This window comes from Dermacentor silvarum, chromosome 1 (assembly GCF_013339745.2).
Source record: "Dermacentor silvarum isolate Dsil-2018 chromosome 1, BIME_Dsil_1.4, whole genome shotgun sequence".
Lineage (NCBI taxonomy): Eukaryota > Metazoa > Arthropoda > Arachnida > Ixodida > Ixodidae > Dermacentor > Dermacentor silvarum.
Window position 1 is genome coordinate 187,494,105 of NC_051154.1, and position 16,652 is coordinate 187,510,756.

The window sequence follows — 16,652 nt, forward strand, 5'->3', positions numbered from 1 at the left end:
CTTGGCAGCCCCTAGTGTTCCTATTTGCTCCTTCGTGTCTGGCTGAAAGCAGGTTCACGATGTAGCACAGCCTTAACTTTGGCTGACACCCTACTCCGGGCATAGAGTTCGCGCAAAGGCCGAGTTGATTCCTCGACCTTCTGCGCGTGCTGAATGCCCCCAGAGCTTTCGCATGAACTTGTGCATATGACGGTCACATGCGTGAGTTAACAATTTACAAGCATTAAATGTTTGTAAATGATATCAGCATGACCTGAGAACATTGATCACTGCTTTGACTGACATGGCGATTAATCATGCGTTCGCGATATTACCATCTGAATGCGTCACCGTGCTTCTGTGACCGACGCCGCGTGGCCGAGGAAGCGGATATCGCTTCGAGGGGGCGTAATATTCATTGCCTCCTGTATTAAAAGGGGGCAGAGATTAAGAAACGTGCAGACACGCCACGGTAGCACAGTGGCTATATGGCGTTGCGCCGCTGTGCTCGAGGTCGCGGGGTCGATCTCGGTGGTGGCGGCCGTATTTCAATGGGGGCGAAATGTAAAAACGCTCGTGTGCTTAGATTTAGATGCACATTAAAGAACCTCCCTGGTTGTCAGGATAATTCCAGAGCCCCCCCCCCCCCCCCCCCTCCACTATATGTCGTGCCTCATAATCAGATCGTGGTTCTGGCGCGTGAAACCCAATAATTTAACTTGAACAAACCTGGAGATTGAATGATAGCGGTGTCCTTTGTGTCATCGTGTTACTATATACACAGCGATCAGGCCGGCTATTTTCTTCGCGTGCTTAGTGAGACACAGCTAATTATTTCGATCTTTGATATGTTGCTGCTGCCGATCGTGCTAGCGCCACCCTTTCGGTCTCGTTCGCTTTATCTGGACAGGCATAAGTTCTAGCTATTGAACTAGAACGATGTTATATGCACTACGCGACGGCGGGGGTGATATTACAGCCGCCGATACAGAGCCGTAAAAGACAGGCGGCAGTTCTTTTTTTTTTTTTCGGCGTGAGTGGTTGGCGCGTGTCACTGCGGCGCACGTTACGGTTCATCATTATACTGTCAATGCCGGAGTCGGCGGCGGCGCGGCCTATATAGCCAAGAGCATGAACTTCAGTATATACTCTGCAAATTGATATTTTACAATAAAACGAATTCACAGTAACAACGTATCATTATTCGGTGGTCTGCGATCACCAAAAATGCATCTATCTACGCCCCGCTCTCTGCTAACCACTAAAGAAAGATTACGACGAATGTGACGGTCTCATCGCGCTGCATTCTGCTACTCATCTGTGTAAGCGGGCGTGCAAGCGGCGGCCGGGACCATCGTTGCGACAACACGTACTACAGACTTGAGTTCATTGCGCGCCCTCCTTCGAGTTATGATCTTGCGGGTACACAGGCGAAATCAAATGGCCCTGCAAAGCATGCCTTCACCGTGTTACAAGCAGCGCGCATGCGTTCGCACAGAGAACGTGAGTGGTTTGGCAACCGTTCGTTTCATATATAGTGCGGCGGCCGTGTGGAGGGGTTACGTGAGGAGTTCGTTGAAATGGAAACATGAATGAACAGTAAATGCAGCGCTTCTTCAAGATACGCTATCTGTTCCCGGCTTTGTGGGCCAACGGACCGGCACTCGGCTGAAACCAGAACATCGCCGCGGCGATTGGATCTGGTGGCGTTTTTTTTTTTTTTTTTTTTTTTTTTTTTTTTTTTTTTGTGCTCGAAAGTGGTTGGGTTTCCTGCTAATGTGGAAAATGCACGGGGCGCGCCATTCGCCGATGAGAAGGAGCGCTTCATTAATGGGAGCCCACAAAGAGGCAGTCTTCATGCGCCAGCAAGTCTGCAGTGAAAGTTAGCGCCAGCGTTCCCGGAATAGTCATCTTGTGCGAAAAAAGATACGCTAGTCATGCATCTCGCACGCGCCATTGATGTGCTGGCGTTCTCGCAAAATTGAGTGGCGGCTGTTGGATGCCGTATGGTATTTAGTGGAGCAATGTATTTTTTTTTTTTTTTTGCGTATTTTGATCCGCGCGCGTTTACTGAAGCCCGTGGTGGCATTTTGATCGTTTGAAAAACTGTGGTCATACCGTAAAGATGAAGAAAAAGAAGGGGGTGAAAAAAATAAAGGCCGCCGTTTACGCCCACTTCCAGACGTTGCGTATAATGGCTGAGATAGCAGATCGAAGTCTTTGGGAACGGTTCTTCGGGCACGCGTGACATGCGGGCACGGGGTTTCGCATATTTTTTTTTCCTCCTCAACCCTGCTCTACTTTGTAAGTCGTCTTTCTCTCCGCCGTGGAAGGGCGAGCGTTCTCAGAAAGCTATTTTCTCGTCTGTTCTTGCCAACTGCGGCTATAGCTGAAATTCAGGTGACGTCTGGCATCGATTGGTCGATTGGAACTCATGACAACCGCGCGCCTCGCTCTGTGTATAGTTACCTATTGACCAACGAGCGCGTTCGATTTCTTCGGCATCGTCCTTGGGTGGAGAAAAAAAAATTAAGGGGTGAGGAGGGTGTCCCGCTTAGTCCTGTTGGCCTTTCATTATTCTTACTTGTCTTAGAGCGAATTTGCTGTCTTTTACATGCACATCCGAATTTTGAGTGCTATAAACTCCGCGACCTGCCTTTCACGAGTGCAGGTTAATCGTCATCATACTTGAAGTCTGCTCGTAAAAGAAAACGAAAATAAACATTGACATACTGCAGTCAAAGCGAAACGTTTTGAAAACCGCGAGTTGTGCAGCTTTCAGAGATCCTCCACGGCTCACTTTACCGGGCTTTTATTCACAGAGTATACAGCGACGCTTATTGATGGCACCGTTTGTGCAGGTAAAACTGCTTGGGCCCACCTCTCTGCTTTTCTCTGTAAATAAAGTAATCTCTCTCTCTCTCTCTCTCTCTCTCTCTGTCTTTTGCGTGTCTTTACAGTATACGCTGAACTGTGTGCTAAGGAGCCGCGCACGCGCACAGGTTGACACGACTGCTATTCCTAGTCTTTCGGAAATCCCTCTCCCTGCGGTCTGCCCTGGTCAGTCTCATCACTAAGAAGCGGAAGGCAAGGGAAATGAGGATGTCCTAGCGCCCCCTCCCCACTTATACTGCTTTTCCTGTGCGTCCTTCTCTCGGACGTGGTACCTCTTACGAATTACCGCCCCCTGGCTAGTGGAAAATACCAAATGTCGCGAATCTTTTCCTGGAAAGCGCACCGGTCACTTCATTGCAAGCTCTGTGTATCTGTCGCCGTTGAGGTGTGTTTCATATCGGTTGTTGTGACGCGCCTGCTTTCGTTATAACGTGCGGAGCGTGCCTGCCTTTGTAAGATTTTACGGCTGAGTGCAACGTTTTCTGACATACCTGTGTCAAACCGGATATTTACCTGACTATAGAGCTTCCTCGCCGACTGAACAGGAATAGTTTGACCCTTTCGAAGTCGTCCGATTGCCACCTTGCGTAATACATTGGAGCTGTAATGCAAATGTTTGTTTCGCCCACAAACGCTCGGACTGCGAGATGTTGCCGCATAACGTCCACTGTGTATCAGCAGTAGAACCGGCCTTCTATGCACATGTGAAAGTCCCCCGTATCGTTATAAATGAAACAAACGGTGCAAACAAAACAAAACCTGGAAATCAACATCTAATTACAGCCGCATGGCCGTACATGCGCGCTCGGGATGAGGAAGGAAAGAGGGTGTCTCGTTTTATTTTTTTTATTTTTGACGCACGCTTGTGTAACAGGATAAAACTGGACGCCTCGTACAAGTGGGACACCGCCGTATATCGTGCCCCACTTGATGTTATAGAAACAGCCCTTGGTGCACAGTGAAAGGAACCCATAAAGTTTATTACACTATTACCTATAGAGAGAAGTCTGGCACCATTGTCTATATGGGAGTTTCCTATAGCTGGCGCTGTGCCACCAAAGGAATGCCGTGATGTGGGTTTGCGAGGCTCGTCTCGAACGTGGCTTGGCTTGAAATTAGTCATTTACGCGCATAAAGTCACATAAAGATGTATTGCCTGTAATACATCTTTCGTTATTTTTTACTCGCGTTATCCTCCTTTTACTCGCGTTATCCTCCTTCGAGTTGAGATCAGGGGTGTGTCACCAGGTGTCGATGAGCCCTGTGTCTCGCAGGAAGGCTATCAGCAGTCGTTGCGATCTCTTTCTGATTGTCGCGGGGGTGCAATCCGCCTTCACTTTAGGGAGATCCACAAGAATCCCCACGAAGCCTGTGTGACTCATGGATTTACCCGCGAAGAAGCGACGCTTTTATACCGCATGTACCCCAGCTTGGTTATTCAAGACTGGGCTTCGCGCTTCCCCACTCATGAAGTGCTTTCTGTGGTGACATTGGTGACATCGAACATTTCATTTGGCTATGCCCGCAGTTTGACACAGAAAGAAAAGCGATGGCCGACAGCCTACAAAAGAGCAGTCTTACGCACAGGACCTTTGAAGACTTCGTTTTCCCCGAAGGGGGCCCACGCTGTTAGTTGGACACAACTTCATAGTGTCTTGGCTCTCAAAGGAAGATGCCCATCCACCATCCCGGCATTCCCATACATACAACAACATGGCATCGCCAGTGTTCCTTCATGGGGTGCCCGTATCCCCTGTTTCGTTCTGGTTTTTCATGAGCGTTGCAAATTAATTTTGTTTTTGTCTTGGAAACTAGAAATTTCTGCAAGCGACTGTCGACGCAACATTGTCCCCATCTCGTGTAATTCTCTGCATTCGACAGCCTGTATGCTTTATATTACCTGTCTGAGCGCAACCGGCGAGCACCTCTTTACTGCAAACAAAAGCCGAACACAGGCCTGCATATCAACTGTACGTCTCAGCTGCTGTCCCTTATTTACATTTAAGTGCATCGGTTTAATAGATGCTGTGTCGAGCGACCGGTCCTCTTGACGTTCTTTCTGGTGGACCGAGTTTCGCATGGCAACACTGAAGACATAGTAGACAAACTGGGCGAGTTTGGAACATATCCACAGTGTTTTTCTGTGCGGGAAATTTTCAGCCATAATGTTGGGCCAAATGGAATCTTTTTGATATTATATGGAATAAATATTAAAATCATGCCAGTGGACAAAAAATCATATCGTCGATCCACAGCGTATCAGTGTCGGTGCAGGAGCTCATAAAAGTCGGTCATTTTCTCGTTCTTATAGTCTACATTGTTAAATAGCCAATATACTGTTTCGTACAAGTAAACATAAACTTCAAACTGTTGCGTCAATATTTGATTATGAGGTAAAACTACTAGGAATGGAAAAGCTTTAGGGCGTCGGTAGTAGTCTACTCTAAAAGTTCCGAATACGCTTTGAACAGATGTCCGAAACCTAACAGGACGTCACATTAGAAATTGAGTTCTCATTATACTGTCCGAACAAAATGTAGAATAAATCATGTAATGTTTCGCAACGTGAGTTTCTTCATCTAATATTCATGGCTGGCAAGCTACGTTTTCAGATTATGTCTGTGTGGGTATGTATGTGCAGGGAAATTCGCGGGGATTTTTTTTTTTTTTTTAGCGTCATGCGGGGTAAAGTGCTGAAAATAGGGAATTTTCATGTCTATAGGAATGGGAATTCTTCTAACATCGCTGCATATCCATTGTTTCCAGCCATGAACATGCGGTGCCGTTCATCGGTCCTCGTTTCGGTCGCAGTAGACGTCGCGGTCTGAAGCCAGACTTAGCTATAGCTCGCCGGCGAAGGTAAAGGGCTGTTTTTCGCAAGTAATTCTATTCGAGTTTCTTTCTTTTTCTTTTTTCTCCTATTAAAAACTAACCGTATAATACGCGGTGGATCGCGAAATGCGTCTGAACTTTGTACTTTGCCGCATCGAAGGTTCGTAAAGTGCGTTGTTGCCACCGGGACCTGTTCTCGCGCGAATGGTGCTTGCGATTGGGCGATGACGTGTTTGCCTTCCACTCGTGCGCGCCATTCTTTTGCCAACGGCCTCCGAGGCGTTCCTCCACTTCGCGACCACACCTTTTCTCTTTCTTTCTCGCTGCTGCGCGGCTTGTGGGTTAACGACTCGGCCTCCCACGGTGGGCGGCCCGCGCGTCAGATGCCACTACTCGCGCGCTTTGCATGCTGGGGCACGTGGACATTACAGGCGCGTCCATTCGCTGTTCTTGCGTGTTGTTTACGAGTCTCCCACTTTCTTTTTCTTTTATTTATTTATTTATTTATTTATTATTATTTTTTTTTGATGGCTGTTGTCGGCTGGGCATCGTGTCCGGCGTATAGAACTGCATCCCTATTGCTGAACACGTTTCCCCGTTTTCTCCGCCCAATGCGGCCTACCTTTCAGCGAAAGGTAGTGACATGCGGTCATGCGGGGTTAAAGCTTGCATATAGCGTCTCGAGCTGAACGTATACCTGACGACTCGACGCTGCGCAGCGGCATTTGCATCGAAGCAGAGACAGCGAGTATGCCTGTTTCGCACGCTGCTTCTCTTCACGAGGCCCGTTCGTCGGGTTCACCGAACCAGCGGAAGCGTCTCCCCCTCGTCGCGTGTCGGCGCAGAGCTCCTCCGTTCGCGGCGCAAGGTGCGAGGCGGCGGCGCACACACCTTGCATCCCCGAGTGCCGCGAAGGCGGTGGTGCGAGCTCTGCTAGCGAGAGTGAAGCGAAAGCGAAAGAGCTCGGCCATTAAAAGCGAGCCGCCTTTTGTCGTTGCGATGGCTGCGTGGACGGCCGTTGCTCGCGACGCGCAATGGTCCATTGTCATTTGTCCCCGCCGCAGCCACCGCGCGGGCTGCCTCCGGAGACGAAAAGAAAGCTTCGCACTTGTTCTTTGTGCGTTTATACCTTTGGTGGAGCGCAGAGTTAGATGGAAATGGCGCTTGTCTGTCCGCCCAGCAAAGCCGGACGGTCTGCGTAGAGCGGCTCATCATTCGGGCTAATCTCATTAGCCAGACGCTGCGAAGGGGTCAATGATGCCTTGAGCACTGTCAGCGCGGCTTGGTAGATTTGCGCCTGGAGGATACGTGTGTGGGGTGAGAAGGGTGCAAAGAAAGAGGATTATAAGCGTCGTTGGTTCGCGGCATGTAACAAAATAAATGTGAATCTTCCAGGTGTGATACTACGCCTAAGCTTGAATACTCGCAGATTTCTCACGCCCTCGTTATTTTTTGAGCACGACAGTCTGCGTTGTGTCGCCAACGAGGCTATGTGTGCCATTCACGACTCTTCTTTCTCTGTCTCTCTCTCTTTTAGAGCTTCCTTGTTGTTCTCTGTAAAGGAAGGGGAAATAGGTGCGGATGAGTGCTGATAGTCTGCTAACTTCGGTGTATTCGAAATGATGCGCTCCAAATTCATATACGAAATACCTAAGTGGGTTTTTGTTGTTTCCGCGTACGTTGCCAACGGTAGGATGTTTTTCTTTTTTTACCTGCAGAAGCAGGACCACCTGGGGGCTCTTTAACTTGCTACTAGAGCGCCGTACACGAGCGTTCTTGCGTCCTCCCCCATTGGGGTGCACTCGGGTATCGAACCTGCAACCTCTTGCTTAGCAGTAGAACACCATATATCCGCTGAGCTACCGGCAGCGAGTCAGCCAGCAGCATTGGCATCTTGAATGCGATTTCATTCGCTCGCGCTTGTGGAATGTAAAGAGGCACCCTGGATAGAAAGGGCGCACATTGGCGAAGTGGCTGCGGAATAATAAGATAGCGACCGAATACTTCACGGCAGATCGCCCACGCGAGTCACTGGGCGTGAAACATTGCCGTCTATGCGGTCACGGCAGCGCCTGACATGGCCGCCCGAAAAACGGCGGCCACCGGCAACAACGCAGATGGCGCCGAGCGCTCCTGACTAAAAGAGTCATTAGTCACGGCGGCGCACGAGTAGTGCCCGTACGTCGCCGGACCGTGGACGTCGCGCTTTATGTCTCCGCTGTCCTTCGCTTCTGTGACCACTGCGGACATGGCCTACCCTGGACTGCCTCCGATATATATATATGACGCTCAGTTTTGTGCGTCTCTTTGGAGCGTTGCGCAAATATAGCCGGTCAGGATGGAGCGAGGGCACGCGCGTTCACACGTATGTGTGTACACGCCCACCCTTCGAGACGTGCGGCCGTAACGGCCATAAACCTGGGACGTTTCCTTTCCTCCACCCATCAACGTATCTGGCTTTGCTGGGACTGGTACAGCAAGCTGCGCGTAACGTTGATGATTCGGGAGCTTTCCTTATTTTTGCATGATATCGTATGAGTCTTCCTCTTTAACGGGGATTCGCGGAAGAAAAAAAGAAAGTTTACTCGGCAAGTGGCGTTCAGCAGACAAATTTATTACGCGCTAGCTTCAGTAGTGAAGTCGGACGCAGGGGGTCATAATAATGCCCTCAGGGCAAAATTGTTTATTGTTGGTCGTCAAGGCAAATTTTTTTTTAGTGATAGCGATATCTGCAAATGTCTTCATGCTGTAGAAACAGCACGCGCGAAGAGCGAGAAAAAAAGGAACAAACAGCACTGTGTCCCGTCATTTCTCTGTTGCCCGTTGAAGAAGTTGTGCAAGTTCAGACGCTGTTGAAGATGTGCATGCCCTTGAAACGAAACAAAATATTGACTGCCCGCATTTGTGTGTTGAGCGTACTAAGGTTTGCTACAGGTCGCTACATTCTGCCAAACTGTGCACTAAGATGCGGAACCCGTGCGTGCGTCCATGTTGCTGTGTCGTCGAACACGCCTTCTTCGCAGCGAGCCTAATAATGGTACGGCGTCGCGAGTCTATGTTGAGAAGTTTCACATATGCCATTGGCAGACCTTTAGATTCACGCACTTAGTGATGCGAATGATCGCAATAAAACGACTAACGTCAGAAGAGAGCAGCTCCACTTTGCTTTTCTTGTGCATTTACATTGTTTTTGCCATGGACAGCGCAATCTGGCAAAACTCCCACTGTATGGTAACGTTCGGGCACGCAGAAATAATTACACTGTGGTCTGATATAAGTGCATTCACGCGCTACCCAGTGCCCAAAATTAAAGGTCGCGTTCCTGGCTTCGCGTAACTCGTACCGCTGTGCTTCGCATGCTGCTATTTTTCGAATTCGTATACGCATCGGATGTTGCGCGGGCATCGGCCATATATGTTGGATTTCACTATGAGGAGACCGCCGACGTGTGCAGTTGAGACGTGTGCAGTGGAGGTATCACTTGCTGTTTGTTAAAGAACAACCTTTGGAGCCGGACTGTGATATATGCGTATACTTCTTAAACAGGATAGTCGCGAGACGCCGCTCTGATAGTGCCTTGATAGGCCGGCTACTTCAGGTCCCGTGCCGTTTACTGAAAGCCACGAGCTTCAGACAAAGGGGTTAGAATTAGCGCTATCGTCCAAGGGAAAAAAAAAAAGTTAGATAACCGCGCATGTACACATGCATGAGTTGAAACTCGGATCTGTGTAGACCTGTTCCATTGTTTCAGGATTTCGCCACTGACGTGCCGTTTGATATGCTATGGCCACCGCCGACTTTTCTTTAGAAGAACCGTTCTGCGAGAAGGTGGATAAAATGATGTAATATAGGAATTATTGGCGGGCGCGCGTCCGCCGATCACGTGCGTCTGGCCATCGAGCGTTATCAATCGGAGCTTATTGTTCTTCCGTTTAAAATAATTTCGATGACAACTTGCTATCGGTCGCTTTCTGCAATCAACGCGTTTTGCTGGTGGGATAAGCTTATATTTTTGCTCGTTTCCGATATAGGATATCGCGCTAGTGCAGCTTTGCTCTGCAGGCGGCCGTTCACGGCCGTTGTGATATCGTTGCATTTGCTGGAAATTTTTGCAGCATTGATTTTTAGATATAAAAAGGCTTTAGATGATTCTGTCTTTTGTTCCCTGTTGGACGATAAATTAAGAGCCACGTCGAAAATAAATAATGTCGTTTGTGTACATTCGAAATGCGGTCAGGCGTGCATGGAATCCGACTGATTTGTACCGCGTGCGGTGGCCGTTATCTTACGGGCACCGACATTTCTCTGCATGCAGGCGGGCATGTTGAAGGGTCAGGGTTTAACGGCATATTCAACTGGCCGTTCAAAGTGCTCTGGCAGTTCTGCGAAAATCGTTAAAAGGCAGGTTTAATTGTCGTACAATCTGGCTTCGTTATCGCCGCTGGAGCCCGCTTATGGCCGCAGTAATATTTTAAAGCTTACTAATTACGGTCGTATACACCAAACTGTAGCGCTACCGCAGCGCTCTGAAATGACCGAGCGAAGTTGACCTACGAAACAGCCAGCGTGCAGGAAAGGCAGAACACAGAGTGAATAGAACCGTCTCTTCGCTTCTATTTATGTATTTCCAGCCTATATAGCTGGAAACGCGCGTCACCGAGCTTAGTTGGTCAAGGCCCAGTGACAATGGTTATACAGCGGCCCAAGACTTTCACCACACGGTGCTCCTCTGCGGTTATATATAGGGACGGAAAGTATATATGCGGAGGCAAGAAGAAAAGCGCCCTCGTCTGTGCCACAAAGTCTGCCCGTGATTCTTCGGTTAGACACTCTGCCGGGATGAAGTCGTATACGTAACCGTCTTGCTTTGATGTGTGAAGTGCCCCTGTGCTCATTCTCGGTGTGCGACGTTCCGCGGGAGTCATTGCCACGGGGTATCGACGGCCACCATTGTGTCGCTCTGTCGGGATCGACGATCGCGCCGCTTGTGTGCGCGTTTATACGCGTGCCCTCGACTACGCGTGCGCCAGAGCGGCGCTTCGCAGTCTCGCGTCCTGTAAACATCCGCATTGGTCTCCGTCTGCCATTCATGTTTAGCACCATGAATGTCGGGATTCCTCCTATCCGTGGCCCAATTTCCCTCTCTCTCTCATCTCTGACAGCTGCATACAAAGGTGCTTGCGCGAGCGTATATTTGTTATGCGGTTCTTAGCGAATATGCTTGGCTGCATAATTTTTGTCGCGTGAGGGAGGCGCGAACGTGCGCGAAATAACCAGGCAGAAGGTATGTCGCGTTCGTCCTCTGCTGCACTTTCCGGCGATCGCCCGAGCGGGCTTGGTTTTTGTGCGCATAATTTGTCGGTATCAAGAAGGCACATGCTTGTCGATTTCTCGGTTTACTATAGGGCGCAAGCTTTCTGTACCGCTCGCAGTTCAATTGATACTATCGGGACAAGGCAGCTGGAATGAAACTCCGTCAGTGGACGACGTGGTCAATCGACTGCGTTCTTTGACGAGCACGTCGGCTGTAAAGACGCGCGTGAAACGTCCAGATAGGTTTGCGGTGGGAAATTTTGCGTAAGGCATGTAAACCGGTTGCGTCAAACTTCGCGTGCTTTGCTTTCACAGGTTAAGAAAGCACTCGGCGACAGCAGAGTGTCGCGGAAAATCACGGTTTTGTTTGCTTTCTTAAAACTAATAGCTTTCACCCATCGTTGATTGTTAAATGTCATTTATTTATTTATTTATTTATTTATTTATTTATTTATTTATTTATTTATTTATTTATTTATTTATTTATTTATTTATTTATTTATTTATTTATTTAACACACCTTACAGACTCTTGGGAGGGGGCACTGAGTAAAAGGGGGTTACAAAATGAAATAATAATACGGGGAACTGAATTACCGGAACGAGTAACAAATCCAGGAACAGAGGTAACATAAACGAGGAACGTCATTATACAATAAATACTTGATGGCATAGGAAGCACGTGAAGAATTAAACGAAGCAGCATCATAAATACATATAGTGCACTATTTACATCTTGCAGAGTATATACAACGGGTCCGAAACACATCTTGGTGCACCGAGTACAAACGTCGTACTTTGACGCTGCGCAAAAGTGACCTTTTCTTTGTGCACGTGTACGGCACTTTGTAAGCCGCTCGCACTCTGTACGCGTCGGCATTGAGCGCGATGTTTCTGCCAGAGCGTTTCCAAATACGGACCAGCGCTCGCGTCGCCAGCCTTGCGTGGAGTGCTTGCTTAAAGGCCTCCTCCGCTCGATAGTAAATGTTGCGCGCATTGTGTCGGCGCTCGAGCGCAGTGTCCCGCGTTGTGTAGGCTATATACACGATGAGCACGCGTACACATGCAGAGACTGCGGTTGAGAGACCCACATACGAACAAGTGGTCCTTAGCGTCCGATCGTCGCCCGCGGCAGCACTTGTTTGTTTTTGCTTTGTCTTTCGGTCGAAGCTCCGCGCCGGCGTGTTCTGCTCACACAATGGTACGTCTTTGTAACACTGCGTTCCTCTGTTTGTCTTTCGCGAGTCTGTTTGCGGCCTCCGTATCGTTTCAGGAAAAGACCTTGTACCAAAATTAGTGCGAAGGTCTTGAATGCACAAAGACGCGTCTTTCATTCAGAATATGCGTGTGGTTGGTGGCTGACCATTCACTCTTGAATAGTGGCGTGCGCCGAAAGTGAGTGCCCTTGCAAGACGGTTCAAGTTTCTATCTGAACTTCAAGCTTGCAGCCAGATAGGATTTTGGGCACCGTTACCGAAGCTGTCATGCAGGGTGCAGCTGCGTTCTTTGCACGAACGTCGCGCCTCAAGCGGGGCTTGTTGGATCGGAAGTCGCGTTCATATAAAACCTCGAATTCCTCCCGCGGCGAAGTTTGGCTTTGATCTGCGTGGCCTTTCCGATGCACACACAGCGTCTGGCGTTCCTTTTCGCTCGGCAATGCGTGGTGCCGGTCGCCCGCTCTCGGTCGCAGCCGAAGCGCGCGCTATATGCACGCGACTCATGCAGTGGCAGTACGCAGATCCGTGCTAAACTTGACTTGTGCCTTAAAGTTAACGAAGCGAACGAAATGCTGTTAGTTGCGGTGCATTCTCGGTTCAAATATTACACTTTTCCCAGAGTGCGTCGGGGAACCATGCGACCTTACGTTCCACTAGACCTTCAGCAGCCGTCTTGAGGTAGGAACTACAAAAACCAGTGAGAACTCGACTGCAACAGTATCATGCATCCGTGTCAGGAAAGCCGGTAACAAGAAAGTAATTGTCTGCATTTTGTGGGTCCTCCCACCCGCGCGCGCCACCGTTACCCAGGTTTCGCCACAGCGCTCACGGCACTAATCCAGTCGACAGTGGTGACGACATTGTTGTTCTTGTTGTTGCCTGTTAATTAAATTTTTATTAAAGGTAAACAAAAATGGGAAGATAGACCTCTTTAGGGTCGGCTGCCCCGTATTCCCAAACACTATACTGGTGGCACGCATGTTCACTGAGACGGTTGCGGCGTCTTCTCTCCTCGTACATAAAGCCAAAAACGCACCAAGGCTCTGGCTGTTAAGGTGAGCATGTTTTTTTGGGGCATCGTCTTTGTCGTCATCGTGGTCGTCATTATCGTCTTCTTCGCCATGCCGCACTTACTTTGTGGCATTATTCCTGCACCCCGATTAATCAACCTTGGAATGCACTTGGCGTATGTATAGCGCCGACGGGATGACTGCGCGCTGCACGTGCTGCGTAGTAAAACGAAGCGTGGCACGCCCTGCGTGCGGAACGTTGTCATTTTGGTAAGGGAGCACTCGGAGGCGCAAGACAATGGCCACCGCGCGTGCACTTAGCCAGAGGAAGCGGCGCATATTGCGCTCCAGGGAAGCGAACAATGCGGGGACGACCATGTGTGTGTGTGTGTGCAGTTTTGGTGCGTGGAGAGCTGAGTGCGCCCCGTTTGTGTGCGGCTTCGCAGTCAAAGAGCATCGCGGAAACGGGCTCGCGATGCGGCCGTTTCCAGCTCTGGGCACGTACGTGCTCCCACATATAGTATATGCGCCCGCAACGTGGTCGCGGGGACAAGTGCGCACGGCGGGCCGTTATGGCTTCATTGTTAGCCGAATATTTGATAAATCGCTATACAGACAGGCTAGAAAAAGACGGCGCGGGAAAATACCGAATACTGGAATACCGAATACTGGAAGCCTCTTCTCAGAGTAGTAGTGATTTTTTTCTTTCTTTTTTTTTAGATTGTATAATGGCAATTTATACAGCTTGAATTATTTATCTCTCGAGTGACCCTTTAATTGTAGAGAAAAGCGATGGCGTAGTTTTTGCGAGAAGTTTCAAACTCGCGACGAGTGAGCGGCGAAACCTGGAAAATTTTTGCTGGTCCAGGTAAATCTGACAGCTCTAGCTCTCCTCACTTTCGTGAGCTTCGCAGCGCCAGAGGAAGAAATCCGCGCCCACACCTAAACATTCCTGGCAATACGGGCAGTGTTCAGATCGCAGTATTTGGCAACAAGCTAAACATTCTGCGTAGGAAGAAGAAAGAAGATGCAGGGGGAAAATATCGAATTGAAATGAGGTTGAGAGTGCGAAAGGCAAATTGTTATCGATTTCCTGTAGCTTTACGTGTTTTTTATTTATTATTAATATTATTATTATTATTATTATTATTATTATTATTATTATTATTATTATTATTATTTATTTATTTATTTATTTATTTATTTATTTATTTATTTATTTATTTACGTGTTTAAGCTGTCTGAAGTGGCTTTTGTGAAGCTATATTTCGGACGATTCTTTTCGGACACGTTTTGGCAAGGGATGCTTCCGTGGCCATTTAACAGTTGACGCAACTAGACTGCAGACAGCACAAGGGCACGCGTACGTGGTCCGGGCCTGTGAGCTCGAAGTGTTTGTTCCATATGCGCACGCATCTATGTCGCGAGTTTTCTTCGTATACCCGTTCATTACACGTAACATCTTCTGCTACGTTGTCTACGCTCTGTTTAGCCTGCCCCCTCTGTCTCCCCCTCCCGGCTGCGGGTCGTCAGTTCAGGGGTCCGTAGAGCAAGGTGACACGGCCTTATTCTTTCGCGCCCTTGTTTCACACAGTCATGCACAAGAGCGCCGCGCTCTTCCACGTACTGCGCTGTGGCCCTTGAATAACACCGGAAGTGGATTCCGCGACCTTGACTGCATCGACGTCGTTTCGTGGATTAGTACGCGGCGTGCGTTGTTGCATGTGTCGGTCACCGGAGCGCGACTGGTGCCGTGCGTGGGTTGCCAATCGACGCTTTCTGCGCGCTCGCTACGACGGGAATGGAGGCGGTAGCCACGGCTCGCTCCCTTGCATACAAGTGCATGTTTGCGCACTTCCTTTCTTTGTTTTTGTTTTTTTTTTCCCTGGCACATTGTTTTCCCGCACTAAAAGCGAGGATAGACTCGCTCGTGATTCGAAACGAATGAGACTCGTCGCTGTTTTTCGTGCCGAACAGTGCCATAGGGGCAGTGACTGTGCGAATATTATACGAGTGAACCCCATTATTTGGTAGAATATATTGTGTGTTGCATATTGGTTGAAATAAATATGGTATCATACCGTGTGTCGCAGTACCCGTTCTGTTATTTGCATTGAATCTTTTGTTGGATTCTTGCATATAGTTCGCGGGTAATATTATAAAATGTTTGGGAGACGCAATTCGCGAGTTCGTGAGTGCTCATCCTACACGGAGGTGCACGCCGCGGAAACTAAAATGCATGCCAAACGCACTGACGAGCGGCTGCTTGTATGCGATGGCGTACTCTGCTTTGTGATGTCTTAACCAGATTCCAGGTTGTGTACGATGCTTTCATACTATACATGCGCTGCCGTGTGTGGAAGATTGTCTTAAGTGAAACATGCGCATCTCATCTTCACGTGAGCACATATACCCAACTAGAATTTTCTCTTCATTATAGACACCGTATCGCATCGTGCGTAGAGGTTTTGTGATTGAAATAATGTTCATGTAAACAGTTATTTACATTGTGTAATGCGTCTCTCTCTCTCTCTCTCTCTCTCTCTCTCTTACACAGGCGTATTCCTAATGATGGTGTCAACTACAAATGTCCTAACTTCGCGCCGCAAGGCTGCGATGGCGTATCGGTCATCAGGTCACTGTTATAACCGAGGTTTTTTCATGGTCGTCAGCACTGGGTATTGTGGGGCTTCGCGTAATGGCACGGCATATACGGTCAGCAGCTCGGTAATCGCAACAACGGAGAGCGAGAGAGCCACACCTGAGGCCCTTCTGGCCGGCACTTCGGAGCCGAGGCAGCCCCGCAGTGTCGACTCTATATGCGAATCCCACGTCACTCGGAAACGGGAACGTATTGTGTGCGAGTACAGGAGCTTAGCTTGCGGAGTGTGCATGAACCGACCTTGTCTATATCGCCGCCAATCCGCCCTGTATTCTCTGGCAGTGAAACCGCGTCTCTATATGGAGCGTCGGCTATAGCGCTGGCTCTTCCTTCATTCTGGCATTCTTTCCCGCTCAACGGAAACACGGCTGAGGCGCTGGAAAAACCGCGACTTGAAAGCTGGTGGGTCCACGTGTGCGTCCTGGAAAGAAACCACCTTCCAAACTTCATATACGTGTAGCCTTCGCGGTGCATCAGTGATTGTGCCCTTGTGGTGCGAGCACAAGGTTGTGATCTCGATTTCATCACCTGGCGGGCGCGCTCGTGTTGAAGGGAACACGAGAACGCCTGTGTATTGAAATTTTCGTGTTCATAAAAATAAGAGAAAACAAAAGAAAAAGCGAGCGTGGCCAAAAATATATGAGGTCCTCCACTACTGAGGAGGAGGGGGGAAGGATTTAGGAGGCGTCTCTTGTAGAGACTGCAGACCTTTCGTGTTTTCGGACGTCAAAATCAGTAACTGAAA

General features: G+C 48.9%; 1 protein-coding gene across 4 annotated transcripts in view; it reads left to right on the forward strand.

The window, feature by feature from the left end:
• The window catches only part of LOC119436531 (ecotropic viral integration site 5 ortholog-like), a 241,596-nt gene that overhangs the window by 114,857 nt on the left and 110,087 nt on the right, over positions 1-16,652 (forward strand). The window lies entirely within an intron of this gene.